Source organism: Portunus trituberculatus, chromosome 43 (genome assembly GCF_017591435.1).
Source record: "Portunus trituberculatus isolate SZX2019 chromosome 43, ASM1759143v1, whole genome shotgun sequence".
In the NCBI taxonomy this organism is placed as follows: domain Eukaryota; kingdom Metazoa; phylum Arthropoda; class Malacostraca; order Decapoda; family Portunidae; genus Portunus; species Portunus trituberculatus.
The window spans coordinates 10,656,911-10,662,910 of NC_059297.1; positions in this window are offsets into that span (position 1 = coordinate 10,656,911).

Genomic DNA, 6,000 nt, shown 5'->3' on the forward strand with positions numbered 1-6,000 from the left:
AGGAGGAGGAGGAGGAGGAGGAGGAGGAGGAGGAGGAGGAGGAGGAAAAGGAAGATTAAAAAGTCGGGAGATTGAAGAAAATGAGGAAGATAAGAATGTAGGATCATACAAGAAATGTGTAAAGAAAAACCTTTTGGCTTATAATGAGGTTCAGAGAGAGAGAGAGAGAGAGAGAGAGAGAGAGAGAGAGAGAGAGAGAGAGAGAGAGAGAGAGAGAGAGAGGGAGAGAAGGAAAGGAAAGAGACGAAATTAATAAGAGAAAAGAAAGGGACTCGGATTACGCCAGTGGGTTTATTGTTGATGATATTAGTGTTGTTGTTGCTGAGCCGATGGTGGTGGTGGTGGTGGTGGTGGTGGTGGTGGTGGTGGTGGTGGTGGTGGTGGTGGTGGTGGTGGTGGCAGCGAGGTGTAGAAGTGAGAGAAAGCCACGTGTCCAAGAGGCAAGAGATGAATGGATGGCGCTGATGCACGTGTTCTTATTTTCACCACACCGTCACATGCATCTGAAACCGGTGGTGCGGGAGGGTAGGACGGTTTCTCTCTCTCTCTCTCTCTCTCTCTCTCTCTCTCTCTCTCTCTCTCTCTCTCTCTCTCGTTAGCTTTGAGGTCAAATTATCAAACCCAGCCAGTTATTATTCTATCTCTATCATCAGTACAAAATATTAAGAACATGAAGGTCAACAACAAAAATATTACAATAAACAACAATAAAAGAGTAACTATAAAAACAATATAACAATTCGTCCTACTACGCTGTTATTACACTATCACTTCTACTATTTCTGCAATTTCTGCTGTTACTATTACTACTAATACTGCTACTACTATTACTACTCGTACTACTGACAATAATAATAATAATGATAATAATAATAATAAAAATAATAATAAGAGTAATAACAAAAACAATAAAGAACTATGCAACAAAAAGAACAGCACAGCTAATATCACCGCTAGCTACACACACACACACACACACACACACACACACACACACACACACACACACACACACACACAGAGTTAACACATTCACAATCTCGCTAGTGAGATAAAACCACATGTACTCTTGCATTGCCACGCCAACACATGACACCAGCGAGCACCAAAACCACGCCACGACCACGCTTCGCAACGCAAAACTCTCAACAAGCCACTTAGCCAACCAGAAAGCCAGCTAGCCACTGCCCACTATCTCTGTTATAACCGCAAAGCCTCAAAACACGTGTCCATTTCATGCAGTACAACCTACCTCGCTTTCTGACAAGCACCCCGGACAAGTCACTGGATTAGCCTCTTAGTTTCTATCACGGCAACACAGTGGATTTTTTACCGCCCTCTTCACTGGTACCTGCATGATTACCTTCTCAACACGGTAGCTAGAGCAGGTGCCCATTCATCTTTATTACTTGCCCGTGCTGACACATCGATTACTGCTACTAGATCACGGCAAACGGGATGATGTGCAAGTTTTTTTTTTTATGAGAGAGAGAGAGAGAGAGAGAGAGAGAGAGAGAGAGAGAGAGAGAGAGAGAGAGAGAGAGAGAGAGCGCGCGAGCAAAAATACTACTGACTTTATCTACACGTGTTGTGTTGTGACTCCTTTGCTTCGTGGTTAGTGTACGCCCCCTCCCCCCACTCTCTCTCTCTCTCTCTCTCTCTCTCTCTCTCTCTCTCTCTGCAGCGCTCGGTAAATCCATGCATCCTCCCGGGACTGTGGTATCTCGTGCCTCGCTTATCTCCTAACCCAAATTGACTTTGCGTGTTTTGCTGCCTGTGATCTACGCCCCCCTTCCCCTCAAGACGACTTGCCTCATAAACACAAGCCACGACCGACAACATTAGTATCGCCTCAGCCAAAGGGACGAAAAGTGCCCTAAACAAACTCCCCTTTCATGCCACTCCATTCCTTTCCCGTCCCAGTACAACTCCTTCTAGCCAAGTCATGCAATCCCAATCTCTTTATCGTCCCTGTAATTTGTCATAGTCAGCTAATCTTGTGTTTGTTTAGGCACCCTGTGGTTTTGTCCTTATCTCCTCATAAGTCTACTGGGCTTTATTATTTTAGGAGTAAACATGTACTTGTTGTTTAAGATACTAATGGGTGTACATACGTTCATATTTTTATTACCCGGGTTTCGTTGTTCTATTAATTAGTTTGATATACTGTACGTAATTTTGTTTGTGCAGTGATACGCCACGAGACTCACTAAGATGCGTAATCTAGTGATAACATTTGCGTTCACGTTATTATAATTAGCATGATTATTTAGATTAGTTTCCACTCGCCGACACACGCGCAGTCACTCTCTCTCTCTCTCTCTCTCTCTCTCTCTCTCTCTCTCTCTCTCTCTCTCTCTCTCTCTCTCCCCCCCACACACACACACACCAGCATCCCTCTCTTCATATCTTCAGTTCCTTGTTTGTTTTTTCACCTCTTCTCATTTTAATCTTCTTTCTTTATGTTTTTTATCATAGTTCTTGTACAGGCACGGAAGCCCCACCACTATACCTCCCACTCACACTCACACACACACACACACACACACACACACACACACACACACACACACACACACACACACACACCTCCCGTTTCCGTTAAACACAGAGTACGTTTAACTCTTTTACAGAAAAAAATTTTGATCGTGGAGATGAAAAAGAATTAATGAGAGGAGGAGGAGGAGAATGAGGAGGTGGATGAGGAGGAGGAGGAGGAACACCACTTTCAAAGCCTCGTCAGTCGTGTCCGGGGTGAGAAAATGAGTAAGTAACAGCGTTTGATATTGGACAAGAAAAAAAATTACCTGATAGTAGAAAAAAATGATGAAGCACTTGTGGAGAGGAGCACGGGACGCAAGAAAGGATAGCAGAGCAGGAGAGGAGGAGAGGAAAATGGAGCCAAGGAGGAAGTGGAAGCAGAGTGGAGGAGCGGAATAGGATGACGGCTAATGGCAAGCTGTAATGACGGAACTGGCTGGAGGGATGGCCTGGGCGGTGGATGGCAGACACTCGATTTTGAAACTGATCCCGGGCGCCCGTAGGGAACCATTAGCGGGTATTAACTCCTTCCTCACTGCTGAACACCCGATAAGAGGGAGGGGATGAGACGCGTAAAAATTGTTAAAGAGGGCAGCCAGGCAGATGAAGAGCAGGAGAGTGGGTGGGTTGGAACAGTAGTATAGTTGTAATAGTAGATGGTAGGCAGGTAGGCAGGCAGGCAGGCAGGCAGGCAGGCAGGCAGGAAGGAAGGAAGGAAGGAAGAGTGGCTGAGTGGATGAGAGTCATTCCGAAAACATGAAACAAGGAAATATCAGAAAAAAAAGGCGTCCACAGAATGCCAACAGTGGAAAGAGTAGGTGGGCGAGTAACTGAGTGGGCAGCTGAGTGGGTGGGCGAGTGGGTGGGTTAGGTACGTACGTGGCTGCCTGGCTGGTTAGGAGGGAATGAAATAAAAGAAAAAAATAGACCAAAAAATAATAAAATAAACGCAGCGCACGGAATCTTCCTTGACCATTACCATCAGCTACAACGCTGGAGATAATATCACATTTGCATCGGTGCCACTGTGAAGGTCGATCCGAGGGTGTTTACGTGGTTGGGCGATGAAATGGGGAGGGGAGGGGAGAGAGAAAGAAAGCAAGAGAAGAGAAAGGGAGAGAAAGCGCATGGAAAAGGGAACAGTAACGAAACGGAAACGTCAGATGAAAAGAATACAGGGAGAAGAGAAGTGCCTGGGAGAAGAGCGAACAAGGGAGGAGGAGCAAGGAAAGTGGGAATAAGAGGAGGGGAGAGTGCTTCAATACTTTCTCTTCTTTTATGCTTTTATCCGTAATGATAGCCATCCCTTGTGATCCGATACTCTCTCTCTCTCTCTCTCTCTCTCTCTCTCTCTCTCTCTCTCTCTCTAAAAAAAAAAAAATAACTCCATCCCTTCCAATTGTAGCTTCGTTGCCTCGTTAATTCCTTACTTAAGTTCTCCCTTTCTCCCTTTGTTGATGTACTGCCACGCTTCCCACCACTTTTTCACCCCACATGGTGTTTGTTATGCTTTGTTTTCTTTCCACGTCCCCTCCCAGATCCCACTAACCCAATTATCCCATTCAAAATTATCTTCTGGAATCCTCTTACATCTCCTACTGATGCGCCCCAAACAACTACTTTTTCAGAAGTGCAAATATGATGGTGAGGAAAAGACAAGTGAATAAGTACCTAAATAAGTTAGTTAGTAATTTTTTTGATACTGAATATATATGTGATAACCTTCTCGGTATACACTTCGGCCTTATGATAACGAAAGGGAGAACAAAATAAAACATACACACATTAGCGCGAGATTTAAGTTATAAAGTTGTGTACTCATCGGGATAGAATGATTCTTTAAATTAGTTGTATGCATCATGGGGAGTGCTAACTTCTTACCTAATCTCAGAAACTTGTAGTGTAAGTGTAATGGATGATGAGCATCATTCATATAATATTTCTTTCTTCTTATATTAACGTTATACTGTAAGCCTCATCTGAAGATTCAGCTCTAGCTTGGTGTATACAAACAGTCAAATTGAAAAAAAAGTCCATGTGTGGTGGGGTGACGTGACTGAAAGAGGAGCTGAGGATACATAAGACCTTGCATAAGACTGCCTTTCTGAGAAATGCACGCGACAACACCCAGCAAGTGACCTTCCGTAAGGATATCTATAATAATTGTCTCTCGCTTCATACGAGTATATTGCAAGCTGGAAATCCATGAGTGGACGTCTAGTGTTAAGTGAACTTTTGAACAATTTAGAGAGAGAGAGAGAGAGAGAGAGAGAGAGAGAGAGAGAGAGAGAGAGAGAGATTCAGTGAGAGACAGATACAGACAGCCAACTAGCCAGAAAGAGCGGCAGACAGACAACCGGATAGACAGAGAGACATTAACGGAAAGACCAATGAACAAAGAGACAAAAATAGATACAAAAAGGCAGACGGACAGAGAGGTGTCATGTTTTATTTAGCTCTTTTCTTTAATGCATCAGTGAGACCGACCAGGAGCACAAGGAATTAATTCAAAATACTTCTAGTAGCCTCACCTTTCCCATAAAACCTAACAGAAGATAAGAAAAAAACTTCCAATTAAGCTCATGAGTAGGTACACTTTAGGTACACTAGTAGCAGCACAACGTTAGGAGTATTTTATCACGGCTTAAAATAGTATTGGAAAATTAAACTGAATCGACGTTCGTTCAGGTCATGGTGAAGAAAAATTCATTTGATGTATCATGGGAGAGGAAAAAGTTACAAGCGGAGATGGAGTAAAGGGAGGAAACGGTGGCGAATGATGGGCGTTGCGGGTGAGAGGATTAACGTGGAAAGACAGCAAACTGGAGAGAAAGGATGGAAAGGGAAGGAATTGAGAGAGAGAGAGAGAGAGAGAGAGAGAGAGAGAGAGAGAGAGAGAGAGAGAGAGAGAGAGAGAGAGAGAGAGAGAGAGAGAGCAGAAGGAAAATAAAGGCAAGAGGAGGAGTGAAGGGGAAGAGAAATGGAGAGGAACGTGATTAAGGGAAGAGAGTGAACGTAAGGGAAAGAAAGGGCAAAGAAAAAATGAAGAGGAGGACGAATGAGGAAAGAGGGGACGAAGGGAAAAAATCGAAGGGAAGGATATGAAGAGAAAGGCAAGCAAGGGAAGATAGGAAACAGAAGGAGAGAAAGGAGGAAAGGAAAAGAGGGAAGATGAAGAGCGGGAAAAAAATAAATAAAGGCAAGGAAAGAAGAGGAAGACAAATGAGGGAAGAGTATGAACGCGAGAGGAAAGAAAGGGATTCCGAGTGAAGAGATGGACAAGTAAGGAAAGAGGCTGAAAGGAAGGGAAAAAATAAAGGGAAGGAAGAGAAGAGGCGCCCACGTCGGCATTAAAAAACAATCCTGACAACAAAAAATGCTCTCCTCCCTTCCCACTTATCATATTTTCTTTTTCCCTTCATGTTTATTCGCTCGAAAGAAAGAAAGGAGGTAGAAACA